Here is a 27,683-nt window from a genome sequence, read left to right on the forward strand (position 1 = left end):
CCCGAGGGGCTGGAATTATGATTGGTCTAAGTCAGTCATGGCTATTCCATTAACATTTACCAGACAGTCACTTTCCCAGACTCTTTTGCAGCTAAGGATGGACACGTGACCCAGTTTTGATTAATTCTCATCTGGTCGATTAGATACAAGTGTTAAGTCACCTGGGAGGACTTCTGGGATATTTCTGTTCCTTCACTGATAAAATGGCATAGGTTCCAGGAAAAGGATCCTTTGCTATTATTCTATACCCTTATCCCCTTGCAACCTTTCTTCCTATGAATACTGTTGTGATGTCCAGAGGTGTGGCAACTATCTTGCAGCCATGAGGCAAACAGTAGACGAATCAATGACCTACAGCCATACGGGAGGTGAAAAAGTGGAAAGATGAAAAAGTGCCTGGTATCTTGATAACACCATTGAGCTTCTGTTCCCATTTTAGAATACTTACCTCCAGACTCCTGTCATGTAAGATAAACACCTTTATGGCTTAGACCACTATCGGTCAGGTTTGTCGTTACCTATAGCCAAATATATCCTAAATTATATAGTTGCTTCCAGAAGGACTACCTTTCTTCTCACCAGAATTATGAAGCTCTAAAACTGTTAACAAAGTGGTCGTCTGTGGCAAACTAGCCACATGAAGGTCCAAGATAATGTTCCCTCAATCCTGGAAGCAGAAAATTTTCTTCCTTTAATCTTCCCTTCCCAACGCTGACTCTTCCTTGGCTGAGAGGAAATATTTGCTCTTCTGATTTCATGCCTCCAAATTGCACCCATTGCCTCATCGCCCTTTGCTTTTGGCCAGGTCTTTGGTCATGTTGGTCCCTCTGGAGGGCCTGGCTGGTTAGGAAAGTTGAACTTGTCAAAAATCAAGAGTCAGATTCTCCTTGGCAATTGCAAAGGTAAGCTGTCACCAGGCCTGTCAACAGTCACAGCAGAAAGAGAGCTATTTATTCATCTAAGACATTTATGAGTCACAGTCTAAACATTCTATGAACCCTCCTCTGGCAAGTCATACCCTGCCCCAGTCTCTGGAGAGAGTGCTTCCCACCCAGTGCCACTTCAACATAACAGGCTCTTGGCTTTTGGCTGTCTAATCTTTGGGCTGCACAAGTGGTCATATTATTAATGACTCTGAGTCATCGTTTAGGACATTCCATCTGGAGTGTGTGTGTGTGTGTGTGTGTGTGCGCATGTGCGTGTGCATGCACGTGTGTGTAAAGAGTAGGAGTAGGATGGAGGTCTACTCTGTCCCAGGCAATATCTGAGACTTCCCAAGGTTATGTCTCTGCCTTACTGTATACCCTTCAAGATACAACCTATTCCTTTCATGGAAAGGGTTCAAGTCTCTCCACCTCTTGGTGACCCCTCTTTTTAACATCCTCTTGTTTATCAGTGTCAATTAGGACTCACAGAATTTAACCATACCTTGGAGGGTCTGCCAGCACCAAGAGTGAGGGACTTGGAAGAAAGGAGCTCTGACCTTTTCTTTTTTTTTTAGACAGGTCTTTAATTGGAATTTTTCATGTTTGTTTTAATCTTCTCAGTCCCAACTTATATAGTAATTATGACTGTCCCCTTTGCAGTAAGAATGCTCAAGCCTTGATGACATAATTCAAAGAAAGCTTCACTCCTCACCAACTCCTCATAAGTGTGGAGATAGTTGTCACTTCTCTCAGGAAGTCTTCCCTGATATCTTTAGGCAGTGTTCCATTTGTGAGTCTCTGAAACACTTGCTACTTCCTTGGGAAAAGTGCTTATCATATTGTCAATTCCTTACTCTCGGGTCAGCCAGCCCATGGGATTGCAAGGTCTATGAAAGCAGGGTCTATGTCATGTTACCAGCATCCAGAACATTCCCTGACACCTAGTAGGCACCTGAAGTAATATATATTGAATGAGTGAGGTATAGAGAAGGGCACTTTCTACAACTGGGCAGATACCAAAACTGGCCATGAGGCCCCTAAACCTGGAAGAAAGAACGGGGAACAGGACTGACCAGAGGGATGTTTCTGATGTTCCATTCATCTGAGTCCATGACAATATTAACACCTTGAGGACAGAGACCAAATCTTACACTTTTCTGTCCAATAAACGGGAACCTAATCTCCCCTCCCTCTGAGTGGCCATTAGAGCATTGCCGAGGTGTTCTGTTTGCACAACAACCCACAAGGCCTTGAGTAAAATGTTGCAAGGACGCTGGGACCTACAGGCTTCCTCCAGAGCCCTGGGATAAACACTGTAGAACAGAGGCAGACGGGCATCAACAGGGAAGACTTCTCAATGGGCAGGGACTTTATCCAACGGAAAGAGAAAGCTCAAGTCTCACGGTCCTGTCCTGAAATGCCACTGTCAGCACATGGGCCAGGTTTGCGAGGGGCCCGGCACGGTGCTACTACCCTGGGTCCTCTAGCCTGACCTCGGGAATCTGGCCCCACCTTGAATTCCTCACATGGTGAGGGACGCCCTCCTTAGGAGCAGGGGCCAGGGCCGGCAGAGGGAGAGAAGGCACACCAGGCCTTTGTTAAGAAAACAGGTCCTGATATTACAGGCTTGCTATAGAGATTAAAGAAGACTCCTTGTTCCCAGTCAGCGTTCAGTACATGCAAATGTTATTATCACCACCTAAGTAGGGGCTAAGGGCCAAAGTCAGTTTCCCTCCCGGTCACAGTGCAATCCCCTCACCTGAATGTTTGTCCCCAGGCTGGTGTACTCAGGGGTTTCCAGGCTTCACCTGGCTGTCTTCCAGTGCAGAATATACCACCTGAACCACTGGTGCCTTGGCTAACGCCTGGTGCTCTCACATGCCAAGTACCTTCTTCCCCATACGCTCAGGTCATACAGAGCTGCCTGGACTTACCTAGAGCCACCCTCGCTGGGAGCTCGACCTTCTCCAGATGGCCCTCTGACGAATGACTCCAAGCAGCCATCACGGACTTTGGTATGGGTCTACCTGGGACTCTCCTGGCTTTCTGCTTCCTTGATTAAAAGCCCTTTTTAGGTGCTCAAGTCCCCCAGCCAAGGCCACAGCCAATCGGCCACTGGCCTCCTGGCTGAAGGACTGAAGTGCTGGGTTCAGACCCCTGGCCCAGAGGCAGTGCCCAGGAACAGTGTACGGAATCCAGTGGTCTATGTTTCACGTCCATTTCCAGCCCCCCACCGGAATGGTGCTGAGACCCTACCCCCAACGAAACTGAAACATCACAGGAAATTGTCCTCTGCCTCAGACCAAAGGAGAAGGAAATTGCTCTTTGACAGATGACTGGGAGTGTGGAAATAAAACCTGAAAACTATCAATTACCCTGATCTGAAAAACATTTTCAACATAAAATGCAGGCTATCTGAAGAACCCAGCAAATAAACATACCCCAAACAAGTTCCAGGGTGTAGCTGACACAGAATAAATTCATCTTCTTGGGGCCGTGATACAGCGCAGAGAAAGGAAACTCGCTGGGCACCCACACTGTGCCAGCTGTTTTCTCAGGTTACCCATACAACACCTGTAACCTTGACGGAGCCGTTCTTCAGGTGAACTACGACACTCAGATCAGATCAGTGATTTCCCCTAACAGTCACACACCAAGCGGCTGGGCCTGGATTCAAGTCCAGGGTCTCAGCACTCTCTCTCACCAACGCTAGCCATAAAAATGCAAACCTCCCCTTCTGGAGGGGGCAATCACCACAGAGACATAACACCTCTCCTTGGCAGGCACTCCACCCATCTCCTTCCCACTGAGGACTCTCTGTTGAGATCCCGGCCGGCCAGTGAGCAACGGGGGTTTATTCTTCTCAAAGCCCCTCCCAACCCATGCACCCCGCATACCTTGAAAGATAACATAATATAGCACGGTCATTAAAACTGATTCCAGAGCCAGGCAGCCTGGGTTCAAACCCTGGCTCCACCACCTGCCAGCTGTGTGACCTTGAGCAAAAAGGTGTTTAGTTTTTCTGTACCTCAGTGACCTCATTTGTAAAATGGGGCAATAAAAATCTATCTCACAGGTCGCTGTGTAGATAAATGGAGTCCATACGAGTGCTGACACAATTTTACAACACTTTGATCAGGGTTTTTTCCCAATCATTGGTCAAATGAAGGAACTACGGCAGAGAATAGTTACTATCATGTGCACGGGTCACACAGCTCGTCAGAGGTAAGGTTGGCTTGGAAAGAAAGGTCTCCAGTTCCTCGTCCAGGGCTCTCTCTCTTACTCCCTGACCCAAGAGGCAGAAGAAGCAGTTAAGCTGTTGATGCAAGGCATAATCCCCCCTCCCCTCTCCCTCAGTCTGCCCTGTCACATGAACCACAATGAAGTCACCACAAACATCCATTTATTTATAAACCTACAACAGTAACCTCTTCACTTAAAAGCCTCTTGGAAACTTGCTGGTTAAAAGCATTTCAGAGTCTGTCAGAGAAACAAGCTCCCACTGACATCTTGTCTCCATATGCCTTTGAAAACTTGTTCAGAGCCCCCTAATCCCTCACCGAAGGACGTTCCCTGCGCTCCATTCTTCTAAGGTTTCCACAGTTGGGTGTGGGTATGCTCTGAAAGCTCTCGCCTTTGAAAAATTCCCTTGCTTTGAGTCACGGCAAAATCTGAGGAAATGAGTGCTGCCAAAGGTTTCAGCATTTACACAAGCCCTTAATCAGCCCCCAGGTTCATTACAGTGCGATGTATCCATTACACTGCTGGCCAGGCAAAGGCGTGGGGTCTTGGAGTGCGCCGTGTTGACGCAGGGGACACAGAGGGACCTTGGAAAACTGTGCTCTGTGCATGGTGCCTGGGCCTTGGGAAAAGGTTCCAGTTTCTCCCTTCCTAAGACTTTACTCTTGATACCAAACCCAGGTTCAGCTGCCTGCCGCTCAAAAGCCAGTACAGTAAACGGTGCCATGAACACATGTGGCAGGGTAACAAGAAGCTGACCACGCCTGGGGTCAGGGAATCTTCCTCCGGTAAACGATGTTTCACCCGTGATCCGAAGGTTTGGGAATGGAACATTCTAGGCATTGTATACCCCAACAGGATGGATGAAGTAAAGAAAGAGCCAGAGAGATAAAGACAGGAGGTGAAGCCAGTGAATCAGGCACCTCTTTATTCTCGAACAATGGGAAGCCACTGAGAGACTGTAGCCGGTGTCCAAGGGCACATTACCCTGGTTATTATAAGATAGTCTACTTACGTTAAGGTTATTTCTTTTTCATCTTATACCAATTGTCATAATAGCTACCATTTCTCTATGTTTTTTTAAGCTATTTACTTCACATATATTATCTCAATGAGTCCTTACCCACACCCTATAAGGTATACACTATCTTTATGGCCATTTTACAGATGAAAAGAGGGAGGCTCAAAGAGGGCAAATAAGCCCAAGGTCACACAGATGAGATGGTGAGATGAAGAGAGGAGGGGAGGGGAGGGGAGGGGAGGGGAGGGGAGGGGAGGGGAGGGGAGGGGAGGGGAGGGGAGGGGAGGGGAGGGGAGGGGAGGGGAGGGGAGGGGAGATATGAGATTGAGATTGAGATTGAGATGAGATGAGATGAGATATGAGAATCCAGGTCTCCCTGATTCCAGGTCCAAGCTTTTAACAACTCAATACTCCAAGTGGCCTGCAGGCAGGCGCTGGGCCTTTCTTACTCTGCATGGTTTGCTAGTGCCTGGCGGGGACTGGAGCTCATGCGGGGGGTGTGAACTGCTCACTTCTCCACGCTCCCTGTCCACCACTCCCCGGCTAATCGTAGCTCACACTTCTATAGCGCCTACTGCATGCCAGGTATGGTGGAGGTGCTTCGGCGCATTGGCTCCTTCTCCTCTTTATCACAACCTGGTATCTCTTCCTCTCCATTTCACGACGAGAAACGTGAGTTGCAGAAAGGTTGACAGCTTGGCAGAAGGCACGCAGTAATAAATGGCCCAGCGAGGACTCTAACCCAGGCGGGCTGGAGCCTCACCCCTAGACTATTATTCCCCTCGCTATCCGGCCACATGGACCTCCCCTACGTTTCCTGGGAAACCTGCGTCCCAGCTTTCGCAAATGCCAGTTTCTCTTCCTGTACACCCCCTCCCCACAGCCTAACCCCGCCTTCCCTTGGGCTCCCTCCCATCCGTGCACCAGGCCCGGGGTCCGCCGCCCTCCTGTGCCCGCCCCTTATCGGCCTACACTTCCCTTCCCAGCACTCGCCACATAAAGCGGGTATTTCAGCTGCCGGGTCACTGTCCACCTGCCACACTGGGCAGGGCCCACGCTGCGCCGGCATTGCCGCATCCACGGTGCCTGGGACCTGGCAGGAGCTCTATCATTATTATGAAGTGAGTCGATAAATGCACGAGGGGGAGAACACTGAGTCATCCTGTTTTTACCCCATTGTGCTTGGCCCATCGCAGGCCTCACTTACTGTTGCTGGGTGAGTGGCGGGGTGGATAGTCTGATGCTAGAATTTATGTTTTCCCCTTGGCTTCTTTCACCCTTTTTCTCCCTCTTTATTTACAAAGCCCGAAGAAAGATGACAGAAGTACAAATGGGTCAAGGAAAAGGCAGTGGGTTCACAGAAAAGTAAAGGAAATGAGAATCCAGGAATTTGCCTCCAGCTCCAGTGTGAAAATATATCTATATCCTGAAATCCCAGACCCTTTAGGCGTGTGAGCAGCCCGAGCCTTGGCCTCCTGCACTTGTCTCTGCCAGTCCCTCCCGGAGCTCAGAGCTCGCAGCCGCCGGCCACGGGCTCTGCCCAGCGTGCAGGAGGCCCTGAAAGGAGCACGGAAGCTGGCGTGGGATGTGATTGTTCCTGAGCTGCAGGGACAGTGGCTGTTCTGGGCACTTCAGGAAGTACTTGCTCCAAGAGGCCCTTCCAGCTATTGTTGTTCGGGCCAAGCCTGCTGGGCTGGCACCAGGACAGGCGGCTGCCTCCGAGCCAAGGGTGTGTCCAGGGCAGTAGGGGCAGAAAGGTGAAAGGCTGGGGTCAACGAGAGAGGTACTCAAACTGGGAAGGGGTCTCGGGCTGAGGCTGCTCCATTCTTCAGGCTGATAGTGCCAGGAGCTGCCTGCCTCTAGGTTTAGCTCTGTCTCCTCCCGTGCAGGGCACTGATTAAAGATAAGCCAGATGCTGCCGGTGATGCCATGGCCGGGCCAGTAAGAACTAGCTGGTGCCATACAAGGAGCCTGGGTGCGGGCTTGGTCGCCAGCTCTGCCTGGGCCTGTGCCCTTGGACACCTCTGGCTCTCCTGTTCCTCAGCCCCTTCCTCCTCCACAAAGAGGATGACAACCAGCTGGAGGGGCTGTGAGGATGAGCTGAGCTAAGACTGATGACCTGTCAGGTACACAATGGCACTGGGAAAATGCTAGTTTCCTTCCTTGTTCTGAGCAGCTGGACAAGGGCGGGCGGTGTGGGGACGGGGTTGGGCAGCAGATGTCACGTTTTACTACATTCCCCCCTGTCACAGGCTGCTGGCCTGGGCGCTGAGCCCACTGCAGCCTGAGCTTTCCTGACAGCTGCCCGGCTGCTCTGCTTGGCCTTGCCCACGACTCCTGTTTGAACCAAGAAAAGCCTCTGCTCTGCTCCAGCCACAGAAAAATAACAAGAATGATGCAATAGGTGTCTCACAGCCACCAGCCACAGCGAGAGTCCTGGCTTCCAGATCTCTACCCCAGACCCGCGCCAAGATTGCAAATTAATGTCCTCCTGTTCCCATAAATCCTGCGGAACTCCCATGCCACTGCTCCGCCCGGCAACAGCTCTGCCACCCCCTTATCTTGTGACCAAGGCCACCAATCCAGCCTCTGGGGCACCAAATTGGTTGGAAGCAGGGAAACAGTTTCCAAGTTCCTAGACCCTGCAACCTAACCTTTCACAATGAGAATGAGAATAATAATAATAATAGTGATGCGTATTGAGTACTGTGTGCCTAGCACTGCTCTAAACTCTTTTTATATTAACTCATTTCATCTTCATCAACATATTTTGAGGTCAGTACTGTTTATATCCCCATTTTACAAAAGAATAAACTGAGTCTCAGGCAGTGAGGTCTGCATTATGGTGGCATAAGACATTCCTCCTCTCTCCCCCCCTTTTTAATAACACATCCATCCTCAAACCGAAGTGCTTCAGTGGGAGCTGTGAGACCCAGCACCATAAGCTAAGGGACCCAGGAGGACTCGCTCACCTGTGCATCCGAAAATAGAGACCTGAGTAAGGGCTGTGGAAACTGAGTCTCAGAGAATTTAGTTGATGCCCAAGGCCACAGAATTGATGAGTTGCAAGTAAAGTTTAAACCCATTCCTGCAGCTGCTAAGTCTTGTGTGTTTTTTGTTCCCACCATGCCCCGACTGCCAAACCAAATGAAACAGCAGCCTGGACCCTTTCAGAGTCACACTATAGAAGACAGTTGCCCCCAGCAAACTCAACCTTCATAGCCCCAAACTAAGTTTAATGAGCAAAACAGCTGCCTGGGTGCTCTTCAAAGGGAGAGAAGGAAGGAAGCATGGTTGGTCCCCTCTCTGCTGTGAGCTGGGAGTGTGACCCTTGCTCTGCCACTGTGGCTTTGGGCAGATGCCTCCCAACACTGGCAATCCAGAATCCCAGGAAACAGCTACCATTTATGGGGCATTTCCTTGATATCAGGCACTGATCTATTTTATAGAATCACAAAATAATCACTGCTATTTGCCAGGCTCGACTATAAGGACTGTCCCTGTTTTATCTCATTTAATCCCCCCCAGAACCACCCTAAGAGACAGATAAGACTATCTCCTCCCCCTTTCAGGACACTGAGACTCAAAACAGTGATGAAAACTAACCCAGCCAATAAGTGATGTTGGTGGGATTCGAACTCAACTTGTCTGACACCAAAACCCGTAATTTTCATGACCAGACTCACAGCGCCTGCTCCACCTCAGGCGGGAACAGATGCCAGGAACAGGCACTGTTGATTTTTGCTTATCCCACTGTCTGTCCATCTCCAGTTGTTGTTTTTTTACCATTCCAATCATCAATCACAGGGTGACTTAAGCAGGTCAGGGAAAGGGGGTCCCCCGGTTGCCCACAGAGTCCTTCCTGTGGGCTTTATGTCGACATCTTAGAAACCCTTATCTTTGAAAATAAACTAATCCAGTTGGAGGAAGGGGTCCCCCTTATTTATTTAGTCACAGCCCCAAGGCTAAACTGGTGGCCTGGCAGCTCCAAGTATTTTCTCTGAGCTGAAAAGCCAACTCCAAGGGCTCCGTTGAACTGGTTGGGAAACTTGAGAACCACACAAACATCAGGGAAAATTCCACGAGCGGTTGCCTGTGTTGAAAGGGCTATGAGGCCCAGAGTTCCTTCTCCCGCTTCCTCCACAAACCAAGTAAACCAAGAGACCCTAAGAAGCAGGCCTCAGCAAGCTGGCTTCTCCAGGAAGGGGGAGGAGTGGAAGCAGGTCCAAGAGTCATGTCTCAGGGCTAAGGGTCATTGGGAAGTCACGGACCTGTGCACCAGGGCAGATCTCACTGGCCAGGGCACAGATCCTGCTAATCCTCTGGGCTCTACTGGCCCAGCTGACTGCAGAGAGGAGCAGAGATGGAATTCCTCCAGCCCAAGGGAAGGTATCCAGCATGACTCAGTCAAGGGGAGCACTTTTCAGAGGAGCCATCCAGAAGCCGGCAGAATTAGAACTGCAGAAACTGCCAAATAAGAACGCCTTTCTGTGAGGTCACTCACGACCCCCAAGGTCACCACGTTGCACTGCCTGTGCTTCGCTCCTGGAAAACAGCCTGTGACATTTATTCAGACCTTATCACTTGAAATTTCAAACAAACAAGCAGCCATTTCTGGGGCAGAACCACTTTCCCAAGCAGGGTGGCCATGGCAAGGATTCCACTCCCTACCCACAGGAGGACTACTCTTGACTACATACCATGTGTTTTGGGCTGGGCTGGTCACTGAGTGTTTGCTCAACGGCAGGACGCCGTATCTAGACACCACTTGGCACATGTTCATTGGCCTTCAGTCACACTCATGTAGTTTTATCACACGCCCCGGAGAGACATCTGGCTCTGAAGTCACAAGGGTTTGATTTCAAATCCCAGCTCAGCCATTTTATTTCTTCACAATCTGAAACAAGCCCCCTGCAATTCCTGGGCCTTGGTTTTCCCATCTACAAAATGGGGTTAGTATTTTGAAAAATCGTTAAGGCTCAAAAGAGAATGTCTATAGGAAGCAACTGGCACATAGTAGGTACTTGTCCACCGATGGTTTTTGGTGGCAATTCAACACCAACAAGAATCCCCAATTTGGGGTGTGGTGAAGAAGGAAACTTTATTCAGCACGAAAGAGCACAGCTGTGACACAGCGCTGCTCCTCCACCGCCTGGTCCCCTCTGGCCCCGTCTGGTCCTGTGCGCTCTGGGGACCCAGCTCCACTGCTGCAGCCCAGCCAGGGAGACAACGCTCCACCGCCAAGTGAAAAGGGCACGTGGGCTCTGGAACTTATATGGACGGAAGCCCCACCCCTGTCCCTGATTGGTCAGTCCCCAGGCAAATGAGGCCTATGAACCCTCACAGTTTGATTGGCCCAAAAGGCACTGTCGTGATTGGTCAGAATAGAGCCAACCTGATTGGTTAAAGCAGCGAGCGCAGCTCTGATTGGATGGGGAAAGCCTCAATCCTATTGGTTGAAATAGGATCGCAGGAACTTCTTTCTAAGGGCTGGCTCCACTGGCAGAAACGCAGTGCAGCGGGGGCTCGGCCCAGAAGCGGGCAGGCAGTGCCCTCCTCGCCATGAAGGGCGGTTTCTGTGAGGTCGCTGTGCAGAAATGGCTACTGGGCTCTGACTTGTTTTTGTTTGTTTTTAATGTTGGCCCAGATAGCCACCAGGAGCCCTTCTTAGCAGGTGTCTTCTTTCTCAGGGTTCACATACTGTATAAATTTAATTCCTTCTGACTACTCACACCAGGCAATGGAAATACTATTAATAAAAGATAAAGGTAAGGGAAAGAAAAGGAAAAAAAGGAGAAGAAAAACCCTGCAGCCCACACCTCACTGCCCTCAAGATTTATTGTGATTCCACCTTTATTTCCCAATCTCACCACTTATGCCCCAATACCACACACTGGGGTCCCTGTTAAGAAACTGCCTGAAAGTTGTCTCCTCCCTGATGTCTATCAGGGTGCCTTTGAGTGGATGCAAGAAAAAGGTTGGGGATCCATGTTGTCAACTCCCCACAAATACTTTCAGCCACAGGCCCTGCTGCTACTCTAGCTCTGATGTCACCCTGACTTGGGGCTCTGCAAGGATGCCCCAACCCCCAGATGCCAGAGCAATATTTACCAACATTCCTCTTTGACCATTTCACATTCCTTCAAAGAGGGTCCCATTTATTTCCTCCCAAAGCTATCCACCCCCATCCCAACACCAAAAAGAAGGACATCTTTTAGCAACAGAGATTAAGTGTCATGCTCTGAAGTAAAGCAGCCTCAGTTTAAATCCTAACTCTATCACTTACCTGTGTGACCTTGGCCAGGTTACCTAACCACACCAAGCAGAACCGTGCCACCCACAGGCTGAGGACACTACAGGGCAAACCTTACAGGACTGCCAGGAGGACTCATTAAGATTATCCTTTTAAAATATTTAGCATAGACCTGAAACATAATAAATGCACAGTATACAATTATGTTTTTATAACCTGGCCATTAAATAGTTCTGGGCCATTTGTTTCCTAAAATTTCAATTTTTGCAACTCTTAACCCCCCCAAAATGTAGGACAAAGATAATTCAATTCAGACAGAAATTTTCTTAGTATTTTAAAGAAGAGTAAAGCATGTGGATTGGCCAGGCTGTGCTCTAGGCACTATATATAAATACTCATTCAGCTCTCATGATACCTTTTGGAGTAAATACTTCTTCCCTCACTGGAAGGTAAGTAGAGGAATGGTTAGGAACAGACTATAAATCTGTACTCTAACTTGGCCACTTATCTGTGTGACTTGGGGTAAGTGGCTTACCCTCTCTGGGCCAATTTCTTTGTCCAGTACAATGAGAATGATGCCTATAATGCATCATGAGGATTAAGTGAGTTAATATACACAAAGCAGTAAGAAGAGTGTTATGCATGTACTAAATGCTCAACGTATAATGGCTACTGTCACCTTTTCAGAGCCCGGAACAGAGGTTTGAGGAGGTCAGTTCATCTATCCAAGTTCACCCGCCGCTGGTAAGAGGCAAAAGCAGAATTTAAATCCAAGTCAAACTGACTCCAAAGCCAATGGAATGTTTGTCCCACTATTGATTATCACATACATGGTAAGAAAATATTCAGCACCTTTTCTAGTCAGAAAAGATGGGGCTAAAGAAAGTGGAGCCTGGGCGTTAGGGAGAGGGATGGTATTTATGGCAGAAGTAAGAATAGAAAAAAGAACTGGTTTGGGGTGAAAGATGCTCAGTTACATTATGGCATCAGAAGTTAACTCTGCAAACAAAACAATGTTTTAGGCCACGTTGCTGCCTGTGAGTACAGCTGGCATTCAAACCAGTTTGAAAACCCCCTGTGGGAGAGTTCCAGACACTGTTTAAATTCTGATGAGGGGACAGGAGGGGAGTCCTGGCGGCTGTGTGTTTCTGCAGAGCTGGTTTTCCTGTGCACAGACCCTCCCTGGGGTCCAGCCCTCAGGGAGGCATCGCCCCAAAGCACTAAAGCAAACACACTTGTGCCTTTCTGCCAGGCCCGATGCCTTCAGTTCACGGAACGTGAAATGCTGGTGCACGGAAACAAAGCAAATGTGAGGAAAGGCAGCCGGCTGGGCGGCCCGGGCGGGGCCGGGCATTCAAAGGCTTCATGCGACTATCATCGGTGGTGGGATTAGCGGTGATTAATTTTTCTTTTGAGTGTTTGCTTGAGCACTGGGCAGATATTGCTTTGGTGATTAGAGAAGCTGTTGAAACAAAACAGCTAAAAAACTGCTTGTGGTCACCTCTGGGCTGTGGGATTACTGGTGATTGTGTTGCTGCTGCTTTGCAGTGTTTTCTGTTTTCCTACACTTTCTACTTTGAACGGGTAATGCTTTCAGATCCCAAAGAAAAAAGAACAAACGTTACTAAAAGTCAAACAAGAACAATTTCATATGAGCGTGAGCTCTAACCACCTAGGCCTCCCTGGCCCCTGTCACAACATGTTGAAGACGGAATTAGGTAATGTCCTCCCTCAGTGAAGAGAAAGCGAGAGGAAAACCTGCAAGAGGGGGTGGCCGGTCTCCCAGGGGTATGGGGCACATTCTGTTACCGAACTCTAGGGGTTCACCACTTGGGGGGTAGTATTCAAGAATGAGATGTGGTTGTCACAAGGTAGTTTTCTTTATCTGCAGCAAGTAAAGGAGACAGGGTTCATATCCAAAGCTCTGCCTGCGGGAAAGAAGGCCTCGCCACTGCTTATAAACACTATTTGGTCAGTGATATGTTGATTTCTTCTTTGCAGTTGCCTGAGCTCATCAGGTTGGGTTCCAATCAAGCTTATCCTGTTTACAGTTGATCTGCAAGATACTGTGCTATGTTTTAACATTCAGCAAGAAGAGCATTTAGTAAGCATGGCCTAGACCTTGCGACCCTTGTCCTAGCTAACAGTTCCCCCAGTGCTACCAAATTAAGAGGCGGGTGCTTTTTGTTGTTGCTGTTCAACTGACTGGCTTGGTTATTTTTTACTACATTAAAAAAAAAAAAAAGTGTTTCCGCCCAATCAAAATTCATGTTCTATCAATTAGCTCCAATCTTCAAACCAGGAAGGAAATGTTTAAGTTCCTTAGAGAAACTGTTGAGGGCTGGTTGATTCAAATGCAAACATATATGAGCTCCTGGGGATATAATTTCTGCCAGGAAAGAACAGACTGGGCCAAAGTCAATGGTCTCGTCTGTGTGTGTGTGTGTGTGTGTGTGTGTGTGTGTGTGTGTGTGTGTGTGTTTCTTCTCTGGAAAGAAAGAAAAAGAAGAGAGGGGAGGAGAGGGGAAGAAGGGAGTAAGGGGAGGGGAAGGCAGAGAAGGAAGGAAGGCAGGAAAAGAAAAAGAGTGGGGGGAAGAAGACAGGAACTGAATGAGCTCTGAGATGTAAGGGGAGTAGTGTTGACAATTAGAACACAAGGGTAATAATATCTAGGACAAAACGGATCTAAAAATGGCCCTTTCCAACACCCTCCCCCCCAATTTTCCACATGAAAAAAAGTAAGCCCAGAAAAGTTAGGTAATTTGCCCATTTTAAGCAGTTATACGGTGATAGAAGCAAGGCTGGAAGCCAAAATTCTCAATTCCGGCTCTGGCCCACTTTCAGCTCTACACAGTCTGCCTTCAGCTGCAGGGAGGTACATGTGACCCACCCTGTTTACTATGAAGGCCTTGACATTGAAAGGTTCAACCATGTGGATGATGGCTTGGGAGTATTTCTTCAAAGATAGTTCTCTCAAAAGAGGTGGAACAAAGAAGGCTGGTGAAAAGAGGGGTCTGTATCTTCTACCTGACGCAAACTGGCTTAAGTGAGAAAGGGAATCTTGTTGAAAGTGCCATAGTATGACCACCTTCAGAGGAGGCATGTTGCCAGTGGCTAAATTAAGTCACCAAACCTCTAGTTTCTCCCCATCTCCTTGCTCTGCCTTGGGCAGTGGCACTCTCCTTGTGGCCCTAACTCAGCAGCCCTTGGAACAGATGCCTTCCCTTCCCTGGACCTCGGTTCCCTGATGGGTTTGGTCACTGAATGAACTCCAAGTGCCCTTCCACCTCTAACAGTGTTTCCCAAAGGTGGACCACAGCCATCTTCATTAGAGTGGTCACTTAGAGTGTTTGTTAAAACATGCTGCTCCTATGTCCTAGCTCAGCCCCACCAAATCATCATCTCGGAGGAGCACAGGAATCTGTGGTCTGTGGTTCCAACCAGCTTGCCCAGAATAGCCTTGTGCCCACTGAAGTTTGATAAACACATTTTCCCCAGACAAGAGAGCCTAGAACAAAGAGCAACCCGTCCTGCCTGAGTGTTAATAATGGTTTTTACATTTTTAAAGGGTTATCTGGAAAAAAAAATTTCACACAAAGAAGAATATGAAACAGAGACCTTACATGGCTCACAAAGGCAAAAATATTTACTACCTGGCTCATTACAGAAAAAGTTTGCCAACCCCTGGCCTGGAATAATGAGGTCATTGGATGGTAAAAAGAAAGGCAGGGGGTGGATTTAAACAGTTTATAGGGCTGAGGAGGCCAAGAATTCCTGGGAGCAGGAGTTTTCAATGTTCCGTCAGCTCCATGAATAATCAAGCAAATAAAAAAATGTGCTCACGTTCTGGAATTTTGTTTAAAAAACATCTTTTCCAGGAGACCTCCTGGGGTCTCTGGATGGGCCACTGATGCCTAATATTGACAAAAGGGCCAGCAGGGGTGAAGGATCAGGGAAAACAGGGTCGGCAGGCAATCCTGATCTGAAAGCCACCAGCCAGCTCTCATTCGTGGCAGTACCATGGGGAACATTTGGGAGCAGCTGGTTAAGGCTCCTTTCTAGGCTTTCCCTCCAGCCGCTGGGCCAACACTCATCAGCTAAGGATGGGGCTCTCAGACAGCCATCCTGGGTCAAGAGGTAATTTCCCAGGGACTTGACCAAGGAGAGGTCCCAGTTCTTTTCAGACACCAGGCAAGAGAGGCTCTTTATTAGGAACAACAGCGGGCAAGCCCATGGCTTTGAGAGTCAGACAGATCTGAGGTCATGTTCTGCGCTTGAACTTACTCACTGTGACTTTAGACCTGCACTGTCTAGGACGGTAGCCACTAGCTCCATATTGATATTGATATTTAACTTCATTAAAGTTAAACAAAATGTAAAATTCAGTTCCTCCGTCACAGTCATCACAGTAGTAGTCACTAGTTAGTTCACTACTAGTCAGTTCAGCTAGTGGCTGTCACCTCAGACTGTGCAGATGCAGAACATCGCCCCCATCAGAGAACATCCTACTGGACAACACTGCTGTACACAGTCTCTGACAGTCATTTCAAATCCATCCTCTGGCTTTCTTTCTACCACCTTATGGCCTCATTGCTAGGCTCCATTGCCTTAGGAACAATTGTATATCAAACTTCAGCCCAAGCCTCAATTTGCTCATTTGTAAAATGGGCACAATAGTATATGTCAGGGCTGATGTGAGAATAACAGGAGATATAACAGGTAGGATTAACCAACACCTGGCTAGATCAATGGCCCTTACTGTTACTGTGTGCAAAATCTCATGGTAATTACTGTTGCTAACACTCTCTCCCATCTTCCCCTCAGCCAGGGATTCCCAAACTCTAGCAGGCATAAGACTCACCTGGAGGGCTTGCTAACCCCCCAGCTGCTGGCAGGGCCCTTCATCCAGAGTGCCCAATTCAGTATGTGAGGGGGCCTGATCATTTGCATTTCTAACAAGTTCCCAGTCTTATCGATGAGGCAGTTCTGAGAACCACACATTGAGAAGTGGTCTAGGCAGCTCCTCCTAAGCCATTGCTGCCTCTTTGGTGGGGAGATGCTTTTTCTTCTAACGTCCTTTCCTAAATATACTAAGTTATCCACCTGCCCTCTACCCCGGAGAGCCCCTTTCTCTGCCAGTTTTCCAGCCCCAAATCAGATTGATACGTGTGGCCAACAGCTTCCTTCCAACTTTCCACCTCTGGGTGTGTCACTCATTTCTCTGTGCTGATGCTTACATTTTGTTTATCGTCTGTCTGCTATAGCACAACAGTTATTTGTTTCCCTGTTTCCTAAAGTGTAGATGTTCTACTGCTGGGACCTAAGGCCAATTTCTGTGGCACATCAATGGTTTTAGATGGTACTCAGAGAAACAAACAGCAGTGAAGCACAAGATAAGGAAGTTATTACTCTCAATTTTTTTTTTCCCAAACTCTGATTACATCAGGGAGAAAGCCCCAGACTGGGACTGATGTGTCTTCGCCCCTTGCTAATAGCCTTCGAGCTCAGAGCCTGAGTCAGGTAATTCAATCACCATCATCAAAACAATCATAATGCTTTCTGTGTCTGGCAGCGTTTGAAGGGCTCTACCTGTATTTCCTAGACATATAACTGATTAATAAACTAACTCAGTTAATCCTCACAACCCTAGGAGGCAGATAAAATCATGACTCCCAGTTTACAGATTAAGAGACTGAGGTACAGAGAAGTTATGTGGCTCACTGCTGGTCACACAGCAGGGAAGTGGGAGAAGCAGGATTTCAGCCTAGGCCAAGTACCAGAGTGTGCCCTTAACCACAGTGATACTGAGCTAGAGTCTAACAATACTGTTTTGTTTTACCCTTATTTTCTATTTTGGGCAAATGTATTCATTTTTTTATTTAGATGGTGATAAAAAAAATCTCTTTTGTACATTATATGTAAATGATACCTCAATTTAAATAAATAATAGATAGATTTAAATGGGAAAAGAGTTTCTTTTTTTACCTGAATTAATGTATGGCAAAAAGTGAGGCAAGTTGAACAGAAATATTTAGCGCGTAACAGCAGAGCTGGATCGTGGATGTAGAGCAGCCGTGAGGGTGGAATGCGCCCACTGAGGTTGGGATAACTAGTGGAAGGAGGCCTCGAGCTTCCCAGGGGCGGGAGCCTGTTGGTGTCGGTCAGAGTCCGGTCAGGGGGCAGATGGCGCACTCAAACGCTTAATTACAAAGAGTGTCATGAAGGCTAGTCACAGAGGTGTGGGCAGGCGGGAGGCAATGACATGCCGCGGGCTAGCGGCAGAGGGAGGCTGCTGCCACCCTGCACGGAACGGGAGAGGGTGGTATTGCCAGCTTACGGTGCGAGCGACGGAAGGGGGGTCTGCAGACAGAAACTGGCCAAAGGAGAGCCAGCGTGAGCGGGGTGGGAGCGGGGAGGGCTGACGTTTCCCTTCTGCCGTCGTCTCCATCCGGCCAGTCCCTGCCACAGCCGGGCTCCAGCTGGAGGCCAGAGGCAAAGAGCCTGGCGATGCCACCGATACCCGCCCGCCTCCCAGGCGCAGAGCAGGCCCCGGAAAGCGGCCCCCCGAGAGCAGCAGGCGCAGCACAGAGGGTGGGCTTTGGACTCCCTGAACCCAGTGGAGAAACAGATTTCCAGTAAAGGGTGCTGTGCGGTCAAGGCCGCTGGACCCTGGACCCCTAGGGTCTCACTTCCAGCTTATCTGGGCGGGTGAATCATCAGATTTCGGTGACCTCTCGGGGCTTGGGTCACACCCAAGCAGGAGGGGCTGAGTTGCTGGTGCTGTTAAGTGATCCCAGCTGTAATTATACCCTCCACCCCCTCAGTGTCTAGACCAGACTGCCAGAGCTGGGGAAAATGACGGCAGCTTTCTGTGGCCCCCGAGCAAATGGGAATTCCTGCCTGAGGCCCTTTGCCCAGCGCGCAGGAGCAGCCAGTCCCCAGAAGCAGCAGCAGCTGGCGCTGGAGGGCGAGACACAAAGAGAAAAGAGGAGCCTCAGTTCAGAGTCTCCGGAGGAAAAGAGCCCAGTCAGGCAGTGGCAGTCGGAGTATGAAGGGATCCTGCTGGTTTGACTTGTTATCAGCAATAATAATAATGATAATAATACTTCATGTTTATCACACATTTGTTCTGTGCCAGACACAGTGCTAAGCATCCTACATACTTCACTGCATTTAATCTCCACAACCGCCCTATGATGTGAGTACTATTAACCCTGTTTTTAAAAAGAGAAAAATGGTGCTTAGAAAGTCAAAGGAAACATGGTCTTAGCTACAACTGACCGAACATTTCTTATGTGCCTGGCACCGTCGTGGGTGCTTGTATCAGGGCTGCGGATCGCCGCGGTTGTCCAAGTGAGGTTGTGGCCTCTCTGCGTCCCCAAGACCCTGACTGCGGATGCATCTGCCAGGTCAAAACAATATTCACACTCACACGAAGATATTATTTTCCTTTTCCAGTGCGTTTACATCTGCACTGATGTTGCAAAAGAAAAGGTGGAGGGAGCTGCTAGTGCCGCAGCGGGAATCAAGGCAGCGCACCCACAGCACTAGCGGTTATCGCGTTCTTTATGGCACCCGCTCCCGGCAGGAAAAAAAATGCTGCTTCGCTTAAGCATGTCTTTGATGAAGCAGAATAATTATTAATTTTATTAAATCTCAACCCTTAAGCACGCATCTTTTTAAGGTTCTGCGTGAGGAAATGGGCAGATGGCATAATGCACTTTTACCCACGTCCAATGCCATGGTCACCTCAAGAAAAGGCACCTGCACAACTGTTTGAGCGGCAATCAAACGGAAATCATTTTTCATGGGTTACCACGTGCACTTGGAAGAATGAATGAAAAATCACGGGCGCTCAGATTTGGGTAGCTGGCAGGCATGTTCTCAAAAATTAATAAATGAGACTGTTACATAAAGCGATACAACTGACAATGTTTGTAGCCAGTGATAATATTTGAGTTTCAAAGGAAAATTAGAATTTTGGAAAACATGTATGCCGCTGTTAACGTGCCAACTTCCCAATACTCAAAGACCTTTCTGATGTGACCTGTGGTGGCATTAATGAATGTGATGTTTGGGTTTTGTATTTAAAAAGTGTCAGCATCTGGATGATCTGCATAAATCAGTGAACCAATGTTTTTCAAATGTCCAATGCCCCATGTTGCAAAAGCACACACAGGTTAAAACATTGGTTTGAAGTGCAGAATAGCCAATGGATTTTAAGATGACATAATAGCATGAAAATTTCATTGATATGGTTTCATTTTCCACATAAAACTAATTTTTAAGAAACAGACGACAGTATGGTGATGGCCAGAGGGCAGGGGCGACGGGGGCTAGGTGGAGATAGGCAAAGCGGGCGGGGGAGGGAAGGGGGGCATGGGGACATCTGTAATAATGTCAACAATGAAAATAAAATTTTTTTAACAAAGAAACTGGCAGTCAAGTTTTGATTTAGTATCCAAAAAAGTCTGTTAAAATATATTTCCCTTATCCAACTACATATCTGCATGAGGCTAAATTTTTTCCTATACCTCAAGCAAAACAATATATGGCAACACATTGTATGCAGGAGAGATTATGAAAATCTGTCTTCCATTATGTAACATGTAATCAGTTTATGATTGTTATTATTATTTTTTAATCATCACCCAAGGATATTTTTTTATTGATTTGAAAAAGAGAGAGGAAAGGGGAAAGAGAGAGAGAAACATCCATGTGAGAGAGAAACATGGATCAGTTGCCTCTCGTATGCGCCCCAAATGGGGAACAAACCCAAAACCTAGGTATGTGCCCTGACTGGGAATCAAACGAAAACTTTTTTCTTTTTGTTTGTTTTTGGCGTATAGGACTGGATGACCCTCCAACCAACTAAGCCATCTGGCCGGGGCTATGATTGTTATTTTTAAATAAATTAGTATTTAAATAATTTTTAAATTTCTCAGTTGTAATTTCTAGTACAAAAATATTAGTAGATAAACCAACATTTGAAAATAAAATATAAAAAAACTCTTAGGGGCCCCCAATAATTTTTCAGAGTGTAAAAGGATCTTGAAGCCAAATGGTTTGAGAACCACTACTGTATCAGAAACTTACCAGCACAGCGAGATCCCAGAGGTCAGAGCTTGTCAGGGGCCTGGAAAACTGCATGAAACCCAGATAGAAAAACAGTTGTTGGCTCCACATCTACAAAAAGAAAACAAGAAACATAAAAATTAATGAACATTTAGCTAAATGTACATCTGCAAAATGTACCAATGTGCCAGCTTCATTCACTGTTAAATTTAATACTCATAAGGATTTGATTCCATCTAATACAACTTACAGGTTCAGTTTTCTCACTTCACAAATTCCCCTAAGAATACACAGTAATTGTTGGGCGCTCACAGCCAATTCTAAATTAAATAAGTAACATAGCACCAAATAATTTCTAAAGCACAAATATAAAAACCCTTACAAGAGTTCTTAAAGCAAAAAAAAAAAAAAAAGCCTATTTAATGTGGGGGCCGTGTGCCGCTGGCACGTTTGATAGGCTGTATGCGGGCGCGGAAGGTTCAGCTTGGGGCACAGCATCGCATTGCCTTTCAATTACGCGCCTCCTGGAAGCATTTCAGTGAAAGGAGATGACTTCACCAGGCAAAGGCGAGGTCTTCACCAGGAGAAAAACTTCCCCTGGCCTTTGGCAGGACTGGGAAGGAGAAGCACATAATGAAAATACAACAAACCCGTCCGTGAAGGAATAAAATTACAGGGAAAGAGCGAGCAGACGCTGTGCTGTTTGGGTCTGAGCAAAGGCACAGGGGCCTCCTGGCAGGAGGGGTTAGAGCCTCCCTCCCACCCAGGCTCTCACTAGGTGTGGGCAAGGTGGGGCTGGTGGCTTAGAAGAGCCCTGGGCTTCTCTGGGGAAAGAGAGTCCGACAGAAAAGCTTGAGGGCGCTTACAACCAGTTTGAGGCAAAAAGTCACCCAGCATTCTCCCTACTGCTGATCTGAGAGGCCCTTGGTCCCTGCCTGTACCTCAGAATTACGTTCTCTTGTCAGGGAGCAGAGTCCAGCGATGCAGAAACCTCTCTCGACTTCCTTCCCTTAAAAAGTGTCTGTCGTCCTCACCTTTCTCCCAGGCCCTCAGCCCCACTGAGTGGAGCAAGGCGGTGTTGGCCCTTCATCCAACTTGGTGTCATCATGACTCTGAGGGTCATGGGGTCAGCAGGGCTCTCCGATGATATTTCCCACAATACTACAGAATTTATTTACCGCCTCTTCCGATGTTTCTATAGTCTCTGCTACAAATGCATTTACTTTAATTTTTCCGTTTTAAAGGACATGGGTAAAGTAACTGGCTCAAAATCGTCCTTCAGTCGGGAGCACTCACTATGGCTCGGCCGTGAACCAGACGTGCCCTGACGCTTCCCGCATCGCCGTCGGGAGCTCGCTGCTGTCGAGAGAGGACAGACTCACGGGGGTTTCTGGAGCTGCCTCATTTAGTAAAAAAAATAAAATAGGAATAGGAAAATGGAAAAACAGGATTATGTAACATACAATGTGTTTGAAATGTTTCATTTAACAGATCAGTGTTTTAAACCTGCACACACGTGCAAAACCAACATACAACAAAATTGTGCAATTGACGATATTATTCTGAGACTTATGAGAAACAAATAATGCGTTGAGCGTGCACTGTGTAGGCCATGTGGCCTGGTGAGGAGACCAAACTGCAGCGCACTGAGACGTACGAAGTCTTCTTTCAGGCCGGTCAGTGAGGCTCTGTGACTCGATGGTGTCATTTGGAGATTAAAACAAATGTCTAAAATTGGATTTTGTTGCTAAATTGCCTTCCTCAGGCACCTCCTCCCTTTACCAACACCAATAGATTCTGGTGGCTATTAACCTTTGTTCCTTCTTTTAACATCAGCATTTTTCCATGCAAATGTCTGGGCTTCCCAACCAGAGTAAAAGAGTCATCTATGCTCCTGTGACTCTGTGCTTGTAACAGACGTGTAACTTACTAAGCAAATGTCTGATACTTGCTGAACATGAAGGTTGTTTTTTAAGTACTAGCTAACAAAAAATGCACTTCTCTCCACTATAAAGTCACATTTTTTCTTTATCCTACCAAGATCTTTATCCTCCAAGCCGACTTGATCATATTAAAGGAGGAAACCTCACATCAGTCTTTTTTTCTTTGCTTTCTGTCCAAACCCTTTTGAGCAAGGGTATCAGCCCTTCCTCCCCTCCCCAGAAGCCTGGAGTGGATCTCCCTGCAGCTGCTGCTTTCATCCCTCACGAGGCGGACACCTCCCTGCATTGTTATTTCAGTTGATCCACTTGTGACTAAGGCATCAGATGCACTTTCTCTGAACATTCAACCTCTGGTCACTGAGAAGCAAGAGATTTGGATGACGGTCTCTGGCAAGAATCTTCCCCCATCTGGTTCTAGTTCAGGGCTGGCCTTTGGCGCCCTCCGTCTCACACCATGACTCTAAGCGGGTGTGGAAACTGCTTGGCTCTCTGGCAAGCTGAGTGGGTCCATGGAGAGCTGTTTATTTTTTTTCCAAGCAAGAGTAAGGAGGGATTGGTGCCTCAGCATCATGCAGATTTAAGCTTATTACCGATTTCCCCCTAACAGGTATGTCTTATTTGACATAAAGGAAGATCTGTTATCAGATGAAAAGGCCTCCCAAATTATGACTTGATTTTAAGAAAGGAGCAGTAGTTTTAAAGATAGAAGCGACTGGTGTCTCTCCACTCATCCTTTGAGGATATCATTAAAAGATCCATCCCATCCTTGCCATTTCTTCATTCCACTCCGTTTAGGTGGAGCTATTACTGCTTGTCTTGAAAGCAATAGTAGCTTCCTAATTGGTCTCCTTGTCTCCTTTCTTGCCCCTGGCCTTCTCCCTTCTTTCCACTTGCTGCCAGAACAATACTTTTTGTTTGTTTTTTTGTTTGTTTAAAATATTACAGATGTCCCTTTTTCTCCCCACTGACCCATTCCATTCCATCCCCTCCCCCTCCCCAGTCCCTCTCCACACCATTGTCCATGTCCTTGGGTTGTGCATAGATGCATATAAATTCTTTGCTTAATCTCTCCAGAACAATACTTTTTGAAACACAAATCTGAGTATGACTATCCCCACCCCTTGCTCAAATACCTGCAGTAGCTCCCCATTGCTCATAGAAGAAAATACACAGTCCTTAGCAAGCATACAAGGCTGACTATAACAAAGGGAAATAAAACAGTAGAAAATGGTAGAATCTGTACATGGAATTCTTCTTTTTTTTTTTTTTAAAGAAGTTGGGGCACACCAGACATAGCATGGTATGAATTTGGCTCAGGGGGACAGTTTAAAACTCTCACTATAGGTTTCACTTGGGCTAATCCAAGGGCCTGAAGGACCTCAGTGCTGCTCACCACTCCTGCCTCTTCACCTAGCTCATTATTTATCTCACAGAACTTGGTTCCAAAGCAGCCTCCTTGGAGAATCTTTTCTTAGCAGTGGGCCTGGGTTGGGGGTCATTCCTCTGGCTCTCAAAGCCACCTGCAGCCCCTCTGTGACAGCAGTAATCACACTGTTATTTGCTTGACTCTGTTGCTTGCCAGACTCCATTGCACCAAGACTTCCTTGATGAACGGAAATATCTTACTCCTCCCTGAGTAAGTAGACAGAATAAATGTTTACAGCGGACGTGAGTTTTGTTCACCAGGACCTCCTCTACCCTTTTCTTGTAAATAGCAGCTGCTTACCCACCTTCTCTTTCAGGAACTGTCCTTTTTCTGCACCTTACGATTCTGGCAATGCTGCTAAACCAGAAGACTCCAGCCCTAGGCGAAGACACATGACCCAAGTTGGGCCAATCAAATTATTTTACCTGGGAATGGGCAAGGTTCACAAAGGCAACTGGAGCTATGGCATCTGGTGGCAGCTGTCTAAAGAAACCGCAGGTACCCTAGATCCTGGATTTTGTTCTTCTCAAGGCTTTGGTATCAATGAGCTTTTGCCGTGTAACAAATAACCCCAAAATTCAACAGCATAAAATAATGTCCTTTTAGTTATCTCAAAATTCTGGAGGTCAGTAATTTGGGCTTGGCAAGCTGAGCATTTCTCCTGATTTTGGGAGGATTCACACTTGTATCTGTGATCAGCTGTTGGTGAACTGGAGGCTGGTGGTCCAGGGCCACCTCAGCCGAGATCCTCTCTGTTCTCCGTGGCATCTCATCTTCCAGCAGTCCAGCTTGATCTTACCCACATGCCCTGCGCAGGGTTCCAGGAGAGGGAATGGAAGCAGACAAGGCTTGCTGAGGCCTAGGCTCAGACCTGGACATCATCATCTCTATTAGCCAAAGCAAGTTACAGGACCAGCCCAGATTCAAGGGGGTGGAAACTAGGCTCTACTTCTTGATGGGAGGAGCTGCAAAGTCACCTCATGAAGGTTGTGGATACAGACAAGAGTGGAAAAGTGTGGTCATATCTGCAAACTACCATGGCTTTGTTATTTGGGTCCCTGTTAATCTTCCAGTGCACCCCCTTTTTAAATAAAGGTACTATATGTCAGCTTCTGTTGTTTGTAATTTAAAAACCATAACTTATGCATGCCTGGGAATGAATGAATGAGTGAATGAGTGAGGATATGTTACAGCAGGTCAAATGTCATCCAAGGGAGAGTGTTCTAAAGAAGGGAGGGTAGAAGGGTGGCAGGCCTTATCGTGGAGCTGAGGGAGCTGCAGAGGATGCTATAGGCTGATGGCCTGTGAGCACCTCACAAGTTGGGATACTACGTTCCCTTCCACCTTCCTAACTCACCCTGTGGTCACAGCCACCAATAGTTTGAAATCTGAGACCTAGAAATGGAACCATTCACTTGAAACTGCCCTCCTGTCACTACCAAAATTGAATTTGAGACCCTGACTCTATTAGGTGACTATCCTCAGGTGTGTGTTAATATAGCCACATATTCTACTTCAGATTGGCTTAAAAACAGGACATACATTTTTTAAGGAAAGGATATTTCAATAAGGGGAAAGTCTTAAGGGCTGAAGGGGCCCTTAGCTATGATCCAGTGTTCCCCAATTTAAGTCCTTCCCACACCCCACTCTTCACTCCTTTCCAACAAAATCTCCACTTCCTTAGGGGCTGATCAAAATAATGTTGGGGGGGAAAACAAGTTATATAATTAAATATCAGTGAACTGTGAATGACTGATATCTCACATGCCTGAATTTCTAGGAAAATTTATAATGTTAGAGGGAAGACTTCTTAACTCAAATATTTTTGTAAGTAAAATCCCAGGTAATATAAAGGAGAGATTTTTAGGCAGCTCTAGGCTGTTTTGTTTTGTTTTGTTTTGTTTTGTTTTGTTTTGTTTTGTTTTCAGTGGTGGTGGTGATGTAAATAATAAAAAAATAGTATCTGGGCATAAACATGACAGCAGAATTTTTGTGATGCTTAAAATTTTCTCTTCTTTGAAAGGCATGTATACCTTGGACTTCAGAATATTCCAGATATTAATTGTTACTGAAATTTGTAATGAATATGAGTGAAAATGGAAAGTTCCTCAAAGTTTTTGCAGCCTTAAACCCAACATTTGGGGTTTAAAGAGTACCTTCCGACCAAATGGTTGCCCTGGGTTCCACAAGCCCTTCTCACCATCTGCAAACCACAAAACTGTCTCCCAGAGCGCCGAGACTCCCGTCTCTGCGGTGAGCCGAGGAGGAGCCTTATCTGCTCTCACTGTGTCTCAGGCTCGGTGCCAGTGCAGCCAGATAGGATCTGCAGGGCTGAGCAGGAGAGTGTGATGTTCCCTCTGTGGGAGGCCTCCTGGGGAGGCAGAGTGGTGACCTCACTGGGAAAATGAAAACAGTTCAATAAAAAATACTTATCTTGGAAATGATTTGCCTGAATTTGAGACCAGTGAAGGGATTGTATTTCCAACACCCTTTCAAAGAAAAGGACCATTTTCCATTAGTCCCGTATGGGGAAGAAATCCCACACTGCTTCTACTTGACTAAGAGACGATGATTCAGGCAAAAAGGATCTCACCTCCAGGTCTACATAAAGACACAGGAAAGGAATCAAGCCTAAAAGAACCAATTAGAATGTTTTCCTTCTAAAACCACAGCAGTGATGCACCCCTGGGAGGTGCAGCTCTGGGGAAGACACAGCCACAGGAGTAACCTCAACGTTTGACCTCTGGTACTCTCCTTCCCTCTAGGATTTCTCTCGTGATACTTCCAATGCCACCTGTAAAGACTCAGTGTGTCCCTGTCTCTAAGGCCTAAATGTAGACAAAGGAACAAAGGTTGGACGTTACAAAAGTACCTTTACCTAAGATGCAAAAATACAATAGGGAGATGAGTAAGATAAAGCAACCCAGAAGCAGTATCAGGCCGAGAGCAGGCCTCTGGTTCCCCACAGATGACCTGCTGGGTTCTGTCTGAGCCCTGATCCTTGCCTACAGAGCTCTGCTGGCAATTCTTAGCCCCGGAACCCTTGAGTATGTATCTCTCAGGGGATTGGGAGGACCAGCCCTAGTGATAGCAATTGGTGGGGTTTTAATATTCTCTCTTTTTTTTTTTAAATCTTCACCCGGGGATATTTTTCCATTGCTTTTCAGAGAGAGTGGAAAGGAAAGAGAGAAACATCAGTGTGAGAGAGACACATCGATTGGTTGCCTCCCGCACTTGCCCCAACCAGGGCAGGGGATGAAGCCTGCAACCGAGTTACGTGCCTTTGGCTGGAACTGAACCCGGACCATTCAGTCCACAGGCCAATGCTCCAAACACTGAGCCAAACTGGCTAGGGCAGGATTTAATATTCTATCAACATTAATACAATCTTATCACCTTTTCAGGGGATATTTACAGAAAATTAACCTCGCCAGACACATTACAGAGGGCTTATAAGCCCTCTTCTCTGGCTTATAGCAGGCTTGGACCCATGGCCTTAGTTTAATTTGCAAAGGGTTCTGGATAGAAGCACCTGAGAGAGTGTAATTTGATTTTTTTTTTAAAGCCAAAAAACCCCAAAGAACCCTGGGCTTTTTCTGAGGTCTCCTCTCATCCTGTAAGTTTCTCAGCTTCTGAAGCTATAGACATTTCTACCAATCTAACAAAAAGCTTCTTTTGCTTTCTGTCCAAATGAAAAATCAGACCCAAAAAAGCAGACTGTGTTTCAGAACCACCTATGAACATGGCAAATCTTAGGAATCTCCTTTGCTTTACAAGCTAGCAAGCTCATAGTTGAATT

At 47.0% G+C, this 27,683-nt stretch overlaps 1 long non-coding RNA gene across 1 annotated transcript in view; it reads right to left on the bottom strand.

Moving 5' to 3' along the window:
• Positions 1-563: 563 nt before the first annotated feature.
• Positions 564-27,683, bottom strand: part of LOC107531940 (uncharacterized) — a 62,448-nt gene continuing 35,328 nt past the window's right edge. The window contains exons 2-3 of the long non-coding RNA XR_015715313.1: positions 20,537-20,626; positions 564-919 (exon numbers count right to left, since the gene is read on the bottom strand). This is a non-coding gene — a long non-coding RNA (uncharacterized LOC107531940). The remainder of the gene's footprint in view (positions 920-20,536; positions 20,627-27,683) is intronic.

Source organism: Miniopterus natalensis, chromosome 11, assembly GCF_054644295.1.
Source record: "Miniopterus natalensis isolate mMinNat1 chromosome 11, mMinNat1.hap1, whole genome shotgun sequence".
Classification (NCBI taxonomy): domain Eukaryota; kingdom Metazoa; phylum Chordata; class Mammalia; order Chiroptera; family Miniopteridae; genus Miniopterus; species Miniopterus natalensis.